Genomic DNA, 8,749 nt, shown 5'->3' with positions numbered 1-8,749 from the left:
TGTACTCAGGAGTCACTGCCCTAAGTTGTAGGTCCAAACAAACCAGGTACTTACTTCAGGTTAATTTTGTAACTTGATTGAAAAGTATTCATTTCACATCTGTAAAAGAGTGCATGAAATTAAAAACCTTATTTTATCATCAGACGAATAAGTTTGAAGATATGCAAAATAATGAAATAATATTTATATGAAATTGATTATTATTCATCCCAACATGTATTCAGTACATATTCACCAGATTTAGTGCAGGTAATTCAACAATACACCAGCCTGACATTGCCTTGATACAAGGCTTCAGTATAGTATATATGTACTAGTCATTTGCCAAGCACATCCATAGACTGACATCTTTCTACATTAAGGTGATAGACTTCTGGTTCACTGATCAGGAGATTATTGGTGGTCCAGGAATAGTAGTGAAAATACATGGGACACTCATCGTGTGCTGTAGGTAAAAGAGAGGCTGGGTGCTGTCACAAGTTTGACTGTTCGGGGAAATAAAACGCCTCACTAAGAAAAGATTCAATGTGCTGCTGGTGGGCCCAGTGGGTGGGGCCAAGTGGTAGGACAAAGATACACTTCTCCCACTCATACAACAATACATCTGCCACACATCCACTATAATCAGTGAGAGCTACAGAGCTTACAACACCAGTGAAGAGCTGGGCTACTCCCATTAAAAAATTAACCACTCAGAAAACTTTGTAGACCCGCTGAACACTGAAGTTCACATCCAGAACATGAACATCTCTGGAGAGACGTTAAAGAAGGCAAGGTATACAGAGCAGGTACTTCTATCAGTACCTGGCCCAGTACCTCTTCGTGAAAGTCAACGAGGATGACACTATAACAACGATAAGTTCTTTGTCCAAGCCATGAAACTCTATATCCCCCCCAAGGCAGCAAACACACACAGCCAACTTCTCTCAGTGACATCTCCAGTGACAAGGAAGAACTGGACCACCAATAAGATGACATTATACGTATTTTTTATTTTTTTATTCTTTAATGGAAGAGGGAGAGCTGCCAAGGGAAAAGGGGAAAAAAAAAGAAAAAAAACCCTGTGATACACAGAACACAGGTCATGGTTCTTGGTGCAAAACCAGGAACGTTATCACACAACAACCTATGCTGCATTCTTGCTATGCTAGGCAAACAGCCCACCAACCAAGACCAAACCTAATCAAAACAAACTAGAACAAAACCATACCCCTTGTGCCTCAACATGTGCTTTGTGCTGGAATTACATTTGCACTTCATGTTACTGAAGAAGAGGAAGAAGCTAGAAAAGAACCAGGAGGGGTGCAATGGTAATTTTAGAGTCGGGGATGGTTGCCATAAGTACAAACTATTGACATGACAAATATTTTATCTTTTTAGAATGATGAAATATTCAATATTCCAATATGAAAAATTTAGGTATACACATTCATTTTTAATTTAAATAATAGGTTTTTATTATATATCTTTTTTTTTTTTTTTCTATTTGGATAGCATACAAATAACAGGAATGGATATGAAGCCATCCCAACATTGCTCCACTAATCTCAGGAAAATTCCAGCTATCTGGAATGGATGTTCCTCATTCTGCATATCATAGGCCAGTGTGATACCTCCTTTAGGGTTGGGTCCAGTAAGAATTACATTTAGGTTATTCTCACCTGGTACTCTCACCTGGTAGGCCACCCCTTGTGAGGTACAGTGCCACAGAGGGGAGAATGGACATGCAAAGTGGGAGCAGCCAAACTCTGCAGGCACGTCAATCCCTTTACATTTTAATTACTGTAATGTATGGACTGAGTTGTATGCCTTATGCAGCAAGTGGTGGTGCGATCTGTCATGGGTGACATTACTCAACAAATCTGAACAACAAAAGGCCAAGTGTGGAATGTAGAGCTCTCTTAAAGGCATCCACAGACTTCAAAGCAACAACACTGTCAGGTAATGAGTTCCACAAATAAACACACCTCAAACTGAAGAAATATTTACGGCATTCAAGAGAAGAGTGCAAGTGAGCCAGTTTGAACCTGTGTCCCCGGGTGCCAACAACTGGGGCCAACACAAATAAGTCTTCAGGATGGATACAAGACATGGTGGAATATTGCCCAACATTTAATCATATCAGCTCGAAGTGAACGTCCTTGAACAGAATATAAGTCCAAAGCAGCAAGTTGTTCACTGTAGGACAACTCAGACATCCCCTCAATCTGCTTTGTCCACCTCCTTTGAACTGACTCTAGAAATGAAGGTCGGATACATAACCAGTATTCCAAAAGGGAGAGCCAAACACAAGTAAAGGTCAGATATGAGATTTATACAAGGTCAACATAAAGTTTGGGGGATCTACAGAGTAGCTTTGAGGAGATTTAAAGAGACTGCAGCAGCCTTGTTGACTATGGACCTGATGTGCTGATGGAAATGGAGAGAATTATCAATTATAACACCCAGGTCCTTGTGGGCTTCAGCATATTTCAAATCAGAGGAGTACATATTATAGGACTGTAGGGGACCCATATAATTCCAGGCTACTGAGCCACGCTGAAATCCGGATTCATCTCAAGACCCCAAGAACTAGATATTGCACAAATGGTGTCTATGTCTCTGGTAGCTAGATACATCCATTACCATGTTAGAAGAGGAATCATGCCCAATATTTAAGTAAAGCTTCATGTCATCTGCAAAGAATTTACATTTTTTTAATGATGGAAGAGGGCAAGTGATTAATATATACAGTTCTAGGAACAACAATGGGCCCAGGACAGACCCCCAAGGTACACCACTGAGAACTGGCTTACACTTACTAGTTAAAGTGGCAACTGAAACACTTATTGTCCTGTCATGTAGAAAGTCAGTCATCCACTTCAGTATGGGACCACTGACATTGAGTTGTTTAAGTTTGTTGATTAATATTGAATGGGAAACAGCATCAAAAGTTTAAAAAATAAGATTACGTCCACTGTTAGTCCAATGTCAAGCCAGCAAGTCACGTCATCATAAGTAAGTAAAAGTTGGTTGTCAATTGTCCTGCCAGGTCTAATTCCAAATTGGTCCGGAGAAAGCCGATTATTAACTTCAAAATACCTAAGTAGATGTTTGGTGATATATCATTCAAGAATCCTGTAAGGCACAGATGTTAAGCTTATAGGTCTGTAATTTAGAGCTGCAGAATGGGAACCTTTTTCAAAATTTAGGAATTATTTTTATCAAAGAGGTTTGGATTAGGTTTGGTTAGGTTTACGTTTAGGTTACCAAACTTTTGGTGACATTAAACAACTAATCATTTTTTTCTAGGTAGTTTGCAGTCTATTTTTGCAATGGTTTGCTTCGTTTTACAGCAATTTTGTGTTTTTTTTTTTTTTCAGGAGACAAGGGGGAACTGGCAAAATAAAAAAAAAGTACTGATTTACTATGGAAATAAAGTGCAGATTAATTCAAAACAGGTCGAAATCTATCAGAAAATATAGTTTCATTCTGAAGTGACAGTATGGTGAAAAAGTAAATTTACCCTTTTTTGTATTGATCAGAGTCTGACGGTTCTCTCCAATAATGCCCAATAACAGATGTTTCTCTCCTCTCTCCCTCAATTCTTTAATCTTCTTTTATTATTTGCTATTAGTTTGAGAATCAGTAAGAGGCAAAGAGGGTAAAGCACGAGTGGTCTGCTGCAGAGGGAACATTTGAGCAGTGTTTGAACTGTCTCATAGTTATTTGACTATTAAGTCAAGTCGCTTAAAAGCCGAGTCATCACTAGTACGGTTATTATAGAAAGGACAGTCTGCAAATAAAGGCAATAGTCACTCACCTCCATACTGTCTAATACCAGCAACTAGTGATTCAGGAATGCCGAGACAAACCAACACACATCCTATACATGAATCATCAAGAGGACTCTGACAAGTAGAACACATAACATCATCACCTGCTGGAGCAAAGGCGGAGGACGGGGTGGATTGTGCCTGCAACTATGGGGCAGAGGAACCGGGGGACCTACCACCAAAACCACCATGAACAACAGATGAATTAGAGGCAAAGATAAACTGTGGCTCATGATCACCCCTATACCTCTATCACGTCCTCGAGGTGTCAATAAGCAGTTGAGTGGCAACACAAGGAAGACGGGAGAGGACACGCATCCGTCCTGTCTGTCGCGAATCATTAATCACATATATTCCTTTTTCACAATGAAAAACAAATTGTTAGGGTTGAAAGGACACCGTTATTCACAAGCAACTCCACTTTGGCACCACGGTTTGATTATGCAAGACAAATATCCACCACCCACACTCAGTGCTGCAACATCCAATTTCACGCAGTTCACTGTTTCGGAGTCTTGGTTCTTCCTTCCTGATTGAACTTGTGGTTATGTGGTCTGGTACTCTCTAGTCTCTACAAACTCCTTTTTATAACTGCGAAGTGCGAGATTGCGAGTGAATGAAATCTGCAGCATTACGCACGCAGCCATCCACGCATATTTTCCTTGGACGCTTGTGAGTGACTGTTGACTGGCACATATCTGGGTCGTGACGTCACGATCTACTTGGAAAATAATTGGTTTATTGAAAACTATATGGCGCTGCGGCACTCCTCGGGGAAACAGTAGGCGTGCAGAAGTGTGACAATGAACATTCTTGTTTCCCTAATACTGCGTTTGCAACAACTTTTGGATCACGTCAAATTCAACGAATCCACTCCTGGCACGGGAGGTGTGGCCGTGTGAGATTCGCTAATCTTGATATGATATAATGATTCCATCTTTTACTTGAATACTACTGTACCTACTTCCCTACTCATTACGCAAATTATTTTTACACACTTGATAACCAATTTGTGTTACTCTGCACTATTATAAAGCGGGATTAGGAAAAATCCCACGGTTTCCATGGTCTCTGGTCACCACCAGTCAGATTTTAAGGTTTTCACATTCTAGTCAGCTCTAACATTGTCACATTGATTTAATCTTCAAAGCATTGTTGTTAGCATATCTGTAAAAGTCTCAGCAAAACTCATAAACGTACATTTTAATGGTGGGATTATATAAACATTTTCAATGAAAAGGAGGAGCCCTGTGAAGAAGCAGGCCAGTGAGTAGATCAGGTATATATTCGCTGCTCGCTGCTCGCCGCAATAGTAGGGTTCCATTACTTATGCATTTTATCCCTAATGCAAACTCGTATTATTATATTCGCGAATTTAACCATGCGTACTTGAAGACTTACAAGTACTGCAGTACACACACATGTACACGTACAATGACAAGAAAGCAGATCTGATACGGCCGTTATCACACTTCATAGGCACAAAACTGCACACTGCTTTAACCTTTACTAAAGTAAAGTGAAAATATTTCACCGTTCAAGTCATATTACTTACTTGCATGTATGAGTATACATACTTATATCAGTTGTACGTACTACTTGGAGGAACTAAGAAACTGAGATTTATTTCATGGATAGCTTGATTGTTTTGAAGCCTTCTTTCCTTGAACCTTTGTGTCGGAGCTTGTCTATAGTAACATCATAACATGGTAAGTTGCGTCGTTTTATGGTGTGACAACAGCCAGACTTCACTGGGTCATGCTGCCACACCTAGCATTTTTTTGCTTATTAATTCATACTTGAATCAATATTGCATCAGCTTGTTATGAGTGCACAAACATTATTTTTGTTTTCTGCAAATATTCATTACACCAATTATTTAATAAAACAGGCAGGTGACAAAACTCGTGAATTAAACATCACCAGCAGAAATAAAATGAAAATCACTCAGTAGGCAGCAGCACTCTCTGCCTCTCAGAATTAAGGGCGATAAATGTTGATCAAATCATCGAACCACGCGCCACTCTGAGTCACGCTCAGAGCTGTGTAAGTCCCGACTCCCGAGTCCCCAGCTGGAGGGCACGTTACAGCGAGTAGCCTCGCTAACACAATATATTGAAGATATTGGGAAATTGGAACTCCCTGCTTGCTTCTGTATTTCCCCTTGCCTGTGATTTAGCCTAACTCTTTTCAAGAGGGAGGGGAGGCTTCAAGACACTCGTATACCAAATTAAACATTTTTTGTGTGGGGATGGAGTGGGAACCATTTGCCACAGGGAGTGACACATCACGGAGACTTATTGCATCCTCTATATTTATCTTTTTCATTTCTTCTTTTCTGTTGCTTGTTATGAGTGCAGACACTTTGTTTTTACTTTGTTAAGTACTTACTACACCGATTATTCAATAACGTTATTCAATAATAATAACAATAATAAAAATAATAATAATAAATAATAATAATAATAATAACAATAATAATAATAACAACAACAACAACAACAACGATAACAATGGTGATGATAACAATAACAATAATAATAATAATAATAATAATAATAATAATAATAATAATAATAATAATATAACAATAGTAATAACAACAATGATGATTATAATAGTAATACAACAACAATAAAAATAATAATAACAACAACAATAACAACAACAACAACAACAATAATGATCGAGGGGAGATAGTAAGAGGGAGAGAAAAAAGGATGACACCAAATACTAAAATACCTGTCACGTCATTAAAGGTGTAACAAGCATCGCCTAAAGTGAAAAAAAAAAAAAAAAAAAAAAGGAATCCGTATTACCTTAGTTATCACCAATCAAGTCTTCGGTTACCTAGGTGTGAAGAAAATAATCTCAAAATTTCTGAAAACTCAATACAATTTTTATTCGTCCCCTGAAACATGATTGACCTTTCAGATGGTGTGAATATACGATGCAGTGACTCGAGAGAACACCGAAACGAGACGGGAACTTGCATGGGAAGCGTAAGAAGAGAGAAAGGATATGCTAGAACAAGGGTGGAAGATGAGGGAAACGTAGAGAGAAGAAATTAAGAAGGAAGGAAGAACATTAACCCTTTCAATACTGGGACACATCTTTTACCTTGAGATTTGTGTACCGTTAGACCATTTTATTGACATTAGGAAGGGTCTATGGAGGTCAGAAGATTAATGGACACAGTGTTTACTATTTTGATAACCCACATAAGTTTCTGAAGCTGTATAGAATCACCAAATAGTTAGCAGAATTAATATGGAAGCGCGTTATGGTGCTGAAGGGGTTGAAGGGACGAAATGAAGGAAAAATAACGTTCAAATATGAAGGAAGAGAAAGAAAAGCAAAAAGAACTAAGAAGAGATGAAGGAGAAAGGAAGAAAGAGATGAGACGAAGGAAGGTAAGAAAAAAAAAAGGTAATAGGAAGAGATGAAGGAGGGAGGAAGATAGCTAAAAGGAAGAGATAAAGGATGGAGAAAGAAAGTAGTAGGAAAAAATGGAGAAGGAAGAAAGGTAGAAGGAGGAGATGGAGGGGAGAAAGGTAGAAGAAAGAAATGAAGGAGATAGGAAAAAAGAATATAGATATGAAAGCAATCACCACATAGAAACAAGAGAACTATACACGAGGAGAGCAATTTAGTTTTGGACCAAAGATAAAATAACTTTCTATGTATAATGCGATCTGATGTATCCAATTTTTCTTATCTATCATTGTATAAGTTAGTGGGTAATAAAACATAACAGTGCAGTGAGCGTGCCCTTGCCAGCTCACCTGTGCAATAATCACCAGGTTAACACTCACGCAAGTCCATCAGTGCGTTGTGAACCTGAGAGCAGAGACACCTCGCCTTGATCTACAACGAAGCTAATGTCACGTCTTCATCTACGCGACACGAATAGTTTTAGAGTCCGACTAAATTGAGATAACCTTAATAAATACAGTTCATGCTTTAGAAATAGAGTACGGTAGTTGGTTATTTTACATATACACACAGTACATTAGGCAAATTAGTGCGGGTCCGTGTGGCGGGCTAAAATTCTTGAGAAGAGTGTTGACAAGGCAGCTTTAAGGGCCACTCCTCCCTTCCCTCTAGCACACACCTGTTGATTGTTGGCCGCAGCCTTGACACACCAGTACCTTCCTGCCCTCCCTCACTCCCTCCCTCCCTCGCCACCACTAACCACATGATCGCGGGGGAATAACGCCTCTCTTTGGTTGCGAGACAAGAGCAGTGTGTCTCGCTTCACATTATAGTTTGTCTGCTCTAAAGCGGCTTCTGGGTCTCGGTCTGATTGGTGCCCCGAAGGAATGCGTGGTTGTCAAATCTTGAGGAAAACCGTAAGCTTTCCTTGTGATAAGTGCATTGATCAACAGAAAACAAGTATTATTCACAAAAAAAGCAATTATATCATCAATCAATATGTTTTGAACCCCGGAACCACTTTAGAGAAGACAGGATATAAGTTGTATAGGTCATGCCACTCAGGGAGGAAGTATACCGTAGTAATGCCAGAGTTACTCTCTCAATGCTACCACCGCTACTATCATTATTACGATATAACCTTTCTTTCGTGTGAAGGAGGGTCACGAAATATACATACAAAGCCCCAGAGTGAATGATTTTAAAGTGTTTGATATATCTTGCTGTTATTTAGGCTGTCATACTAAAATCTGACGGTAAAAATGTAAACGTACTAAATATAAATTATAATATAAATGACACTCGATTGGTAGATTTTTAGTTTTGATTAATTCTTTTACCGCTGTGGGTGTCTTTTGTTCACACCCACAGTATTGACAAAAGTTTCTAGCGCGTACAAAATGAGAGAGAGAGAGAGAGAGAGAGAGAGAGAGAGAGAGAGAGAGAGAGAGAGAGAGAGAGAGAGAGAGAGAGAGAGAGAGAGAGAGAGTCGATTGATA

At 39.1% G+C, this 8,749-nt stretch overlaps 1 long non-coding RNA gene across 1 annotated transcript in view; it reads right to left on the bottom strand.

Moving 5' to 3' along the window:
* LOC123501920 overlaps nt 1-8,749 on the bottom strand; it is a 113,329-nt gene continuing 104,580 nt past the window's right edge. Inside the window, exon 4 of the long non-coding RNA XR_006673733.1 lies at nt 1-99. This is a non-coding gene — a long non-coding RNA (uncharacterized LOC123501920). The remainder of the gene's footprint in view (nt 100-8,749) is intronic.

Source organism: Portunus trituberculatus, chromosome 10 (genome assembly GCF_017591435.1).
Source record: "Portunus trituberculatus isolate SZX2019 chromosome 10, ASM1759143v1, whole genome shotgun sequence".
In the NCBI taxonomy this organism is placed as follows: domain Eukaryota; kingdom Metazoa; phylum Arthropoda; class Malacostraca; order Decapoda; family Portunidae; genus Portunus; species Portunus trituberculatus.
This window is presented reverse-complemented; position numbering and strand designations above follow the sequence as displayed.